Source organism: Marmota monax, unplaced genomic scaffold (genome assembly GCF_021218885.2).
Source record: "Marmota monax isolate L192 unplaced genomic scaffold, Marmota_monax_Labrador192_F-V1.1 WCK01_AAM20220418_F8-fsc00061, whole genome shotgun sequence".
Classification (NCBI taxonomy): domain Eukaryota; kingdom Metazoa; phylum Chordata; class Mammalia; order Rodentia; family Sciuridae; genus Marmota; species Marmota monax.
In genome coordinates, this window is record NW_026695230.1 from 11,759,373 (window position 1) to 11,771,928 (window position 12,556).

Sequence of the window (12,556 nt, forward strand, 5' to 3'; positions counted from 1 at the left end):
TGAGCATGACTTCTCCAAGCCCTCTTTCTCCTTCTGCCTGTTGAAGCCCTGGGGGATGGCAGAACCACAAAATGAAAGGGCCCTGGGTCTTTGAATAGCTGAGGAGAAAGGAGCCACCTGCCAAACAACCTTGAGCTCAATATGAGTAAGAAATAATCTCCATTTCTGTTTGAATCTTGAAACACTTGGGGAATTGTTATAACAGCTACCACTACCACAATTAATAAAGCATATACAAATGCACACTATTTTGTATTACAGTATATTCACCCACACAAATTATTTTTAAAAGAGGGGAACCACATGGCACTGCTATGTTATTTGGTTATCACAGACTGAGTGAGTTTATCTCAAAAATATGGCCATGAGGTTAAAGAGCCAGAACCAGAAGCTCGGTCTTGTAGCCCCAAAGCCCATGCTCTTTCAATGCCCCCATTCCAGGTACTAAGCACCTCTTTGATGGTGTGAACATGTAAGAAAGTGTTATTTGTTCGGCATCTTCAATGACTCAGAGCAGCTGCATTCCCCTCTGAGGTGCGGGTAACCCCAGGTAGGCTCTGCCCACCCAGTAGTCTGTGGCTTCCTGCTTCCTTCAGTTCAAGGGTTTCTCAGACAAGGAGGAACCTGAAAAATACTCATATTTCCCAGAAGAGTTCGATTCGACAAGCACAAGCTAGCAAGGCTAGCCGAGGGTGGGAGGTGCTGGGTTGTAAATAGCAGTGGAGATGGAAGAGACCAGAGCTAAATGTCTCCTCCAGCCCTACACTGACTCCCACCAGGGCCTCAAAGTTTACAACTAGTAAACTTATATCCCCAGAGAGGGCTCCCTCCTGCAAGTCCCATACACCACCAGAAAGTAAGATTTAGAAAACCAGGTGGTCTCAACTCTTACAGGCTTCCAGGAAACTTCGACAGTTCTAAGAAGCCCCCATTTCCTGCTTTGCACCCACAGTGTGGGCCCTTGGTGGGGAAAGGCAGGGAGGCCCCTACCCTCTGCTCTCTCCACCTCCAGGCCTCACCCTGGAGACCCCTCTGTGTACACAGCTACTCACAGAAGCACCACAGGCAGCAGGAGCACTTGGGGAGGGAGATCCCTCTGCCAATCCAGACTCTGGGATCCTCCTCCTCTCTAGGACACACTTTACACTCATTTGTCCTAACTCAGCACCCTTCCATCACCCTCTGAGCCATTGATAGGCCCAGGAGTAAGCCAAAGCCTAACTCATAATCCAAAAGGCATTTCACTGTGGTTGTGAAATTTGACAAATCAATGTTTCTTATTGTGAGAGTCGTGTAGTATGGGTGGGACATAAAATGGGTTTCCAACAAACACCAACATTAAATAATATTTAATTACTACCTTTTTCATTCCTTTTCAGTATTTTTTATTACATCAGAAAGTGTCATCAAAAAAAGAATATCTCTATTCAGTGCTAGTAGATCTTTAGCACTTCTTAAATAACACTGACTCACCAGAAAGAAACAAATGATAGAAATAAAAATGGGGTCATAAAAAACATTCTCTAATGTAATATAATTGTTTTGAGAGATGTCCTTCACAAAAGCAACACAATTTTATACATCTAGAAATAAATCTAATAAAAGATGTTTCCCTGCTGGGCACAGTGGTGCACACCTGTAATCCCAGCAGCTTGAGAGGCTGAGACAGGAGAATCACAAGTTCAAGGCCAACCTCAGCAATTCAGCAAGGTCCTAAGCAACTTAGCAAGATCCTGTCTCAAAATTTAAAAATAAAAAGGGCTAGGGATATGACCTGGTGGTTAAGAGCCCCTGGGTTTAATCGCTAATACCAAAAGAAAAAAAAAAAAGAAAGAAAAAGATGTGTTTCTGGTTTTTATCAAGAACAACATGCCAGTGCGGTGATGTGTGCCTGAAATCTCAGCTACTCAGGAGGCCAAGACAGGAGGATGGCAAGTTCCAGGCCAACTTCAACAACTTAAGGAGACCCTATCTCAAAATTTAAAAAAAGAAAAGAAAAGGGTTGGGGGTGGTAGATATGGCTTGGTAGTAAAGTGTTCCTGGGTTCAATCTCCTGTACCCACCCCTATACCCACAAATTGTAACATTTTAATGAAAAACAAAATAAAACCTAAACAAATGAAGAGTTAAAGCATGAACTGAAAGATTTACTATTATAAAACTATCATTTGTCCCAAATTATTCTAAAGATGTAGTGTGGGCCCAGTTAATATTCTCAGTGTGAGAATTTTCAAGATGATGGTAAAAGTTACTTGGAAGAACAAAGAGGGTTGCTATTTTATATAGGGTGTTTAGGAAAGTCCTCTCTGAGGAATGATGTGTCAGGAGTGAAGCATTCCAGCAGGTTGAGCCAAGACTCTGAGGCAGCAGCTTGCTTGGAATGTTGCAAGAGTGTGTGTGTGTGTGTGGGGGGGGGGGGGGGGGGTCAGTGTGGCTGGAAAGGACCGAATGAACAGCAGAAACCAAGTCAGAGAAGTAAGACCTTGCAGGCTGTGGTAGGAGCTTTGAAGTTTACTAGATAAGAAATCGCTGGAGTTTTGGTTTTGTTTTTAGCAAGGAGTGACTCAATCTAATTTAAACCTTTTGGAAAGGTTGAAAATGTTAAGTAAACATGTTTTCAGGTGGTATGGAAATGAGGTACAAGCCACGAAGGAGACAAACGCATAACTGCAATTTTGGAAATTCTGCATTAAGTAATTACTTGGGCCACAGATTGGATCTTTTTAATTCAGTTCACTCCAAACAGCATGGGAAAAGAATCATAGTTCTTGAAGCCAATACTGACAAATGTGCAGCAGGGGCAGCCAGGCCTGTCTTCTTCCTGCCACTCTGACTTGTGACTGATGTCCCAGGAAATCTCTCCCATGGCTGGGCCTCTACTTACAGTGGGTTCAAAAAGCAGTTATTCTGACCAACTCCTGAAAAACCATCACTACCCTCAAAACTAATGAAGTTTTAAGGAGGCCAATGATGACAGGGACTCCACAGAGAATAATAAAAATAATTATACTAAAACTAGCATGTCTCTAAGGAAGACATCATCTTCTCTCTCAAAAGCAGTTTCTGCCCTATCATTCCCTATGCCAATAAATGGCAAAGCCATTATTCATTTAGTGAGTCAACAAAAATTCATTATTATGCACTACCTGTCTGTGTTGAATTCACTGTGATGAACTAAATTGGGGAGAAGACAATGAACAATAGTGATGCTATTATAGGAAGACACTTACTGCTATGCAGGAAACACAATAGGGTCATGTGACAGAGCCACGGTCAGCACACTGAAGTGGTGGGCAGGTCATATCTGACCCAGTGCTTTTTTTTTTTTTTTAAGTTTCAAAAATAAATTTCACTGGAAACAGCCATGCTCATTTACTATGTGTTGTCTGTGCTTGCTTTCATAGTACAGCGGTGAGTTTAAATAGTTGTGGCAAAGACCTACCTATGGCTTTCAAAACCTAAAATATTTACTGTTTGGCCATTTAGAGAATAAATTTGCCTCCTGCTATTTACTACTGAGTAAACAGGGAAAGCTCTGTCCCAGCAATGTCCAATAGAACTTCTGAAATGATAGTAATATTCTATATCTGTGCTAATATTGCAGCCATTAACCACATGTGGCTATTAAGCACTTAAAATGTGATAGTCACTGAGAGTCTAAAATCGTACCTTCTTTAATCTTAATTATTTTAAAAACAAATTTGAATAACCACATGTAGCTAGCAGGTACAGTGGGGGGTACAACATAGTTCTATACAATCATTCAAACGTGGGGTTCTCCCAGAATCCTTTCTTCCTCATCCTTCTATATACCTCTATCAAGTTCCAATAAAATGTATGTTCATCCAAAGTTAAAATGTATGTTCACCATAATTGCGATTGTGTACAAATATGTACAGGGTACCCAGAAGTATGTGCTTCTCAATATCCTGGAGGGACTGGTTCTGCAACACCCTACAGGTACCAATACATGGGGGTGTTCAAGTCCCTTATGCAAAATAGCATGGTATTTGCATATAACCAACATACAGCCTCATATATACTTTAAATCATTTTTAGTTTACTTACAATAATAAGTATAATACCTAATACAGTGTAAAAGCTATAGAAATAGTTACTGAATTGTCTAGCGAATAATGACAAGAAAAAAGTCTATAAATGTTCAGACACAATGTTTACAATGGATGCAGAGGGATGATTGATATTCGGTATCATTATCTTGATGAATGAGGAAGCATGGTGGGTGACTTTCTTTTCCTCTTTCAACACTGTCATTAGTACTAAATCACATTTATTAAAATCTGAGATAAGGGTATGCTTGATTCTTTTGTTGTTAGGGAGAAAGTATCATTCAGTTTACCTCAAATAATACACCGGGAGAGAAAAGAGAGATGATAAGGGAGACAGACTTCTCACTGAATCTAAGGAGAGGGCTCCTACTGTAGTATGGCTGAATCTAAGGAGAGGGCTCCTACTGTAGTATGGCTGAGAGATCACACTGGATCTAAGGAGGACCAAGGAACCACACCTCAGGGTTTCTGTGGACCTTCACTGCCCTGGACTATTCATGTGACTCTGTTTCTCATTCTACCCATCCACATGTCTGCTCCATGTTCTCAATACAAGTCCCACTAATACGCTGGCTCCTGGTAATCTCTGATACCTTATAAACTATTTTGGCTCACAGTTCATCATGGTTGCCCCACTTTCCTCCAAATAATATTCCTTGAATGTCTGCTCCCACTACTAAACATTACATTCTCTCAGTGTTTCTCTTTTTAAATTCCCAAGTGAAAAAAATATGGCTATCCTAGATCTTCTTGTGCTAATTCATATTGTGGGTCCTTGATGAGCCTATGGATTTGTTACACTTGGGCTTAGCTTTCCACTTCCACCTGTCCAGTTAGTTGTGACCAAGGGGAGATAGGTCCACATAGTAAAAACAGGGATACCCTTAGTTGCTTCTAGCCTCTAGAGATGACACACAGAGGATTTTCCCTTGGGAGGGACTGTGGGTATAATCGTTAACTAACATATTGAATACCAACTTACAATATCTTCACTAGCTGGGACCATCTCTAATATGCCCATATCTGTGATCCTACGGTTAGCCTCTGGGACTTTGGCCCTTGAGGGGCCTGAATCTGGGACTTTGAATTGACTATACAGCTAGAAGTTCCCAAATGGTTATGGTTGATTGGTTGGGGGAAACCCACTATTCTTCCCTCAACCCCTTCAGATTCCCCCATCCTTTCCCCCAATTCAGAGACCTGAACAAGAAAGGGAAGGACATCATTTCCCGCACTTGGGTCTCAGAGCCACAAAAACAGTGCAGTCCCTTGAGAGGAAGCCTGTTGCAGAGGCTGCTGGAGTATTTCTGATTTTCTGCTTTATGCCTTAGTAATTCAGGGATGATGTGGTTGGAGCCTGAAGGGATACTTTTGCAATTTCACCCCTGACAGCATTGGCTTGGGCTTCGACACATGGACCACCTCTGACTCAGAGCTGAGTTAAAGAATTAAGTCTGCTACCTCCCAGTTCTGGCAGGGATGAGGATGGGTGTTGGCTGTGTGGGCCCTGGGAATCTCCTAGGCAGGCAGAATAGGCTTCACTGGGCCATGTGGCAGGACAGGAGAAACTGGAAATCTTCCATTCCCAACATGCCTTCCCCAGATGCTCTGAATACCTAAAATAAGCCCACAGACCCTTCTCTTACCTGGAGGCTTTGGTCTCAATTAAAATGCAACTCTTGAGACTGTCCAAGACTATCCTCAAAGGTAACATCAGTCCTGTAAGCTTTGTGGAAGACTGAATTTCAGTTTCTTTCCTCCTACTGTGTGGAGGGGGAGCAGTGGAATCCCAAGGTAAAGTGTGTGTATGTGTGTGTGTGTGGTGGTGGGAGTGGTGTATGTGTGTGTGTGTGTTGGGGTAGATGTGGGAGATTGAAAGAATAAGCATGCTCAGAATTGGGGCTGAGATGCTACCAAATGCAGAGCTACACTTCTAATAAAGACCTTCATCTTACCCTGGCCTGGCTGTGCCACTCATTCTCTGTGTCCTTGATGGAGCAAGTCACTTGGTTTTCTCATATGTAAAGTAAAGAGATGGTTCAAAGGGCTTTCTAGTTCTGCATCAAGGGACCTGAAATAAATTCCTCCTGGAGGAGAATGAGTGAGAAGCAGCAGCTTACCCTGGAATCTCTCTGTTCAGGCTTTTCAAGTCAAAGAAGTAGCTGTCACACACACCTTGGAGAAGTATAGAAGGTCTCACAACTAAGATCAGACTTCCGCAGCTCACAGCCCCAAATTCCAGTCCCTGCCAGTCTCATCCCCAGTCCAATTAGATAACTGTGGCCCTTCAAGTCACTTGACTGCTGCCTGCCAGAAAACTGTCTTAATAATTGTCCAAATTGCAATTTGTGCAATGTGAAGGGCACACCATGGAGTGGAGCAAAGCACACCTGCACAGCCCTTGGCAGTGGCCTGCTGTGCTATAGTGTTCTGCATGGCAGAACGTGGGCTCAGGAGGCACTGGACACCTCAAAGACCATACCGTAGGGCAACAGTTTGCAAGCTGCTGGGCCCCACCTCAGAGTTTCTAAGTCAATAGGTCTGAGGTGGACTTTAAAGATAAGCATTTCCAACAATTTCCCAGGTGAAGCTGATGGTTCCTGACTGGAGACCAGACGTTGCAAATCACTACCATCAAGTTTCAGAGGAGAAAAGTGTCTTAGAGGTCATCTAATCCCCTCCCCAACTCAGAATACTTTTTTATAGATAAGGAACTTGAAGGGAAGTGAGTTGTCTATATCACAGAGTTGTGACCCAATTTCTTAGCCAGTTTTCCTTCTACTCCATCATCTTGCTATTTATTCTCTGAATAGTGATACTGATGGAAAATCCAGCATCTTCCTCGATCTCTCTGGAAATCTTTGAGAGGTGAGTTTGAGTCAGGGCTCCCTGGAAGTAGGGGAAGAACCTACAAGCCTCTAGCAAACTGGGAATTTCTTCCATAAACTCAGGCTATATCAGTGCTGTGAAACCTAGACTCGTTAAAATGAGACCTTGGTGGAGCACATGGCAGCAGCTCCCTCCTTACCCTGGAGAGGAGAAGGCCTCAGAAAGGACAGCCAGTTCAGGAATCAATGTGGCCAGGTACACACTTGTAATTCCAGCAGCTCAGGAGGCTGAGGCAGGAGGATCATGAGTTCAAACCAGCCTCAGCAACTTTGCAAGGCCCTAAGCAACTCAGCAAGAACCTGTCTCTAAATAAACTATAAAAAAGGGCTGGGGATGTGGCTCAGTGGTTAAGCATTTATGGGTTCAATCCCTGGAACCAAAAAAAAAAAAAAGAAGTCAATGTGTAGAGCTACAGTTTCCTATTCAACTCTGCCAACTTTGCTGACCTTCTACTCTATCCAAAGAAAAGAAGGAAAGGATTTCCTGACCTTACTTGGCAGACTCTTACTTAGCTCCCTAAAGTGTGCATCTGTGTGTGTGTGTATGTGTGTGTGTGTTAGGGTAATGGCTAAGATGCTATAACAAAAGGGCCCCAAATATGATGACTTAAAGAAAACATTAATTCAGCACTGGGGATGTAGCTCAGTGGTAGAGTGCTTACTTAGCATGTATGAGGCTCTGGGATCAATTCCCAGTACTTGGAAAGAAACAAACAAAATTAATTTCTTTTTCACAAAGCACCCCAAGGTAAGCAGGCCCAGAATGGCAGAGTCCATCTGATCCACACAGTCATTGAAAGGCCTGAGTCCCTGCAGGGTATTGTTCTGCCATCGCCAAGGCCACTGACTTCATCTGCCTAGTCAAGGATGGACCACAGATTCTATATGTTTCAGCTTTAAGAAAGGAATATAGTAGAAGTCCAGGGAAAGTTATTTTTTTAAGCATCTGAAGCAAAGTTGAATCCTTTACTTCCACTCACAGCCCATTGGTGATAATTAGACACAAGACCACATCTGGTGGTCATTTGCCTGTTGCCTATTGAGAACTTCGATTACTGTGAAAGAAGGGAAGAATGGATTTAGGGTAATAACTGACAGTCCTGTCATGAGGGGTTCTATGATAATAAACATTACTCTGGAAATTTAAACTTAACCCAACCCAAAAAGTAAGTTATACCCATTAATTACCTGAAATAAATTTTCTTCATGGATTCCCTGGCCAGCTATTTCTGGGAACATTTTAGACTGTGAAACCTGGACTCATTAAGAGTCTTTTCCAAAGATGTTTAAGAATAGGTCCTAGGTGGGCACAGTGGCACATGCCTGTAATCCCAGAAATTCTGGAGGCTGAGGCAGGAGGATCATTAGGCCAGCCTCAGCAACTCAGAGAGACTCTGTCTCAAAATAAACAGAAAAAAGAAAAAGAACTACAGGCATAGCTCAGTAGTAGAGCATCCCTGAGTTAAATCCCAAATACCAAAAAAAAAAAAAAAAAAGAATAGATTCACACTTTGAGATGGTAATATGTATCAAGGGGTGGGAGAGAAAGGGAGGGGACATGGGAGTAGAAAAGATGGTGGAATGAGCTGGACATCATTACCCTAAGTACCTGTATGAAGACATGAATGGTGTGAATATACTTTGTGTACAGCCAGAGATGTGAAAAATTGTATTCTATATGTGTAATATAAATTGTAAAGCATTTTGCTGTTATATATAACAAATTAGAATAAAAAATAAATTTAAAAAAGAAAAAAATTACAAATGCTCATACCCTTTGACCTTGTAAGTCCATGTTCGGGAATTTCCTCAATAGATACATTTGCTCACAGTGGAAATGGAATACACACTGTTGATAAAAGGAAAAGATTGAATAAGATATGATATCCCCATAGAACAAAAATAACATCTAGTCATTTTTTTTAATGAGGAAACTTTTTATGGACCATGATGCAAAGATCTCCAAACTATATTGTTAAGTGAATAAAAAAGGTGTAGAGCAGTATGTAGAATATGCTTCTATTTTCACAGAATATAGTTAAAATAATATATCTACTATATAAATATATTAAAACACTTTTGATGAATAAAAATAAATCTATTTGTGTATTCATAAGATAATCCTGGAAGAATTCAAAAGAAACTCAGTGACAGAGTAAGAAGGTGAGGGAATTGGGAAATTAGATATATGGAATACATATTTTTATACTTTTAAAATTTTAGACCATATGAATATATTGTCTCTTTAAAAAGAAGGGAGGGGGGCTGGAGGTGTAGCTCCGTGGTAGACAGTTTGCTTAGCATGCGTGAGGCCCTGGGTTCAATCCTCAGTACCCAGTTAAAAAATTAGTAAATAAAAAGGAAGGAAGAAAGAGAGAAAAGGAAGGAGGGAGGGAGGGAGAGAGGGGAGGAGGGAAGAAGAAGGCCTCCTCACCATGCAGCCACATCCTGCCTCGGCTACAATGACCCCTGAGGTTGCTGCTCCCAGGGCCCTACCTGTCCTCTGCTTGCAACTCTGCTGACACTGTGAGTGTGACTGGTGCAGGGGGCACTGCTCTTCTCTTGGTTTCTATGGCACAAGTGTGAGATGAAAACCTTCCCTTTGGTTTCCCCTATTCTAGTAGAAACCAGCTTATAATGTGTAAATAGCGATGACTGATGACTCAAGAACAAAGAAAGGAAAGAATAATAACAGATGCTAACTTCCAATGACTGTACAAACTCAGATCCTCTCCCAAGATCCCCCACTGACCTATCTCCTGCTATGTTCCAGGCCTGGCGCAGTAGCAGGAGTCAATATTCATTACCACCAGGAGCTCTCCAGGAACGTTCCCACTGTACAGTCCAAGCCAAACAGGCCCCAGGCTCTGGAGAGAGAAAGAAGTGTTCCCTTACTTCAGTCATGAGGTAGCTCCTCAGACCTTATTTATAGCTACAGGACTGAACTCTCTCCAAGATGATTAGCAATAGGCATATCTATTCCCTTTGAGAAGCATCTTCTGCATGCCCACAGGGTGTATTTTGGCCTGTGGTCCTCAAAAAATAATCGGACACAAATGCATTCATCATGTCCAGTCAGTAAACATTTAGATAACAAAATCAAATTAAAATATGTGATCTGGAATATCAGTTGCTGACCCAGGAGGGAAATGTGCCAAACTAAGTCCAGTTTCTTTTGGTCTCTCATGGAGGGATCTGGGATCCAGACTTTCCCAGCAGCAGCTTATTACATAAAGAAACAATATTAGACAAACAGATATTAGACAAACTTTTGGAGAAAGGAGAAACATAGCGGTACCAAGAGCCTGGGATGAGATCATCATGGCTATTGAGCACTATATATAGCTCTGAGTTTCACGGCTGCAAGAAAGAGTGATTATGGATTGTGCAATTGTCCTTGTTTGGTGAGAGGATATTTGTCCAAAGATACAAACTTGTGATTCAAGAAGAAATTCATCATAGATTCTTAGATAAGGGATATGAGCAAAAGCCCAAACAGTGTCTTCACTGGTGGTATAGCAAAGACTCCAGGTAAAACCCAGCTATGCCTGAGGGGCCGATTCCAGAACTCAACAGGAAGGTGAATAAAAACACCTGAGGAAGATGTCAGCATCAGAAGGGAGGATAGCAAGGACAACCCAGTGTTCCTTACAGAGATCACTGGCTGTCCCAGACCAACAGATTTGAATGTCACATGAAGAGTTACACCATGTGTGAACCTGCAGTAGACACTCTGTATAGCCTCCAAAAATTCCATACTGACAGAATCAGGATTTTGTATGATCTGTATGGATTTTGTATGAAGCTGTATGCTTCTCCCTCAGGCAGCCATGAGCATCAGGGGAAGCAGACCAACAGGAGACTTGACTGAGGAAGTCTAGAGTTAATCTTTTCACCTTGCCCATGATTAGTCCAGGAATAGACAAGTCTGGAGGAGAATTCTGGGAAGTTTCTTCATTTCAAAGATAGAAAAGGCGAGATTCTCTCTGTTCTTCTTGTAGATTTTGTGTGATACCTGGAACTCTTACAGTCATCTTGCAGCTTGGGAATAACATCAACACCAAAAATAGCATATAGAGAGTTGGAAGAATCTGGATTCCCTCTCTATCAGTACTGGGGATTGAATCTAGGAGGACTCTACCACTGAGCTACATTCCCAGCCCTTTTATCTCCTTTTATTTTAATATTTTGGAACAAGATCTCTTGCTAAATTGCCCAGCCTGGCCTGGACCTTGTAATCCTCCTGCTTCAGCCTTCTGAGTCAATGGGATTACGGGCATGTACCACTGCACCTGTGAAATCTGAATTTCAGGGGGGTGCTGGGGATAGAACCCTGGGTCTTGTACACACTAAGCAAGCACTCTACCAACTGAACTATATCCCCAGCCATGCAGAACCTGAATTCTTTTTTTAAACATTTACATTTTTCATACCTTTATTTTATTTATTTTTATATGGTGCTGAGACTCAAACCCAGCCTCACATGTGCTAGGCAAGTGCCAGAACCTGAATTATTGATGACATTGTCTAGTTGCTGAATCAACAAATCTACCCTACACCTAACCTTCCTCTTATGTAGAACATTCTTTAAACCAAATTTCAGATGGGGGTTTGATCACTTGCAGCTAAAAGCACACACTCTACAAATATAATTTTTTGGAATATAACTCTTTATTAGGTGCTGAGGGAAGTAGTTTTAAATGATTACACATTTCTATTCCCATAGGGCTTAGCTTACTTATAGTGGAAGAGGGCTGACCATTAAACAATTGATTTCACAATTAATTATTTAATCATAATAGTATAAAGAGCGACGAAGGAGAAAGTGAATAAGAGAGGATCTGATCTTGTCTGAGAGTGGCAGATTCTTTCTCAGTCTCTCTTAACTGGGCTTTTAAATTTCAACTGTGCTTCTTGTAAGAAGTCAATTTGTATTCAGTTCCAAATTTCACTTCTTGGCAAGGCCTTGTGACATCCATTTGATGACTAAAGATAGGCTTTAAATATAAGACCCATAGGCACCAAAGCTGTCAAGCTACTTTGAGAACTGTAGAGCCTGAATCGCTTTCCTTCTTGATGGAAGGAGTCCAACCTGTGATTTGCCTAGGATGAGCAAATCCCACTTCACTAATTGGCAAAGCCAAAGAAATCCTGGGAAATGAGACAACCTGGGAAATGAAGAGCTGGGGACAGAGTTTAGGGACTGTTCACAGCAGTGTAGCCAAGTATCAAATACATTACAAATAAGTACTATATTAGTCATCAATTTGTGGACTTCAAATGACAAGATAGCAAAATCAAGGTCTTCCCCCACCCCCAGCTTTTTTTTTTTTTTTGTACCAGGAATTGAACCAAGGGGAGCTTAACCACTGAGCCACAGCCACAGCCCTTTTTATTTTTTATTTTGAAACAGAGTCTAAGTTGCTTAGGATCTCACAAAGTTGCTGAGGCTGGCCTGGAATTTTTGATCCTCTTGCCTCAGACTCAGAGTAGCTGGGATTACAGGTGTTTTAGTGAGTTTTTTCGCTGCTGTGACTAAAGAACCTGACCACCACAATTGTAGAGGAGAAAGTTTATTCAGGGGCTCACGGTTTCAGA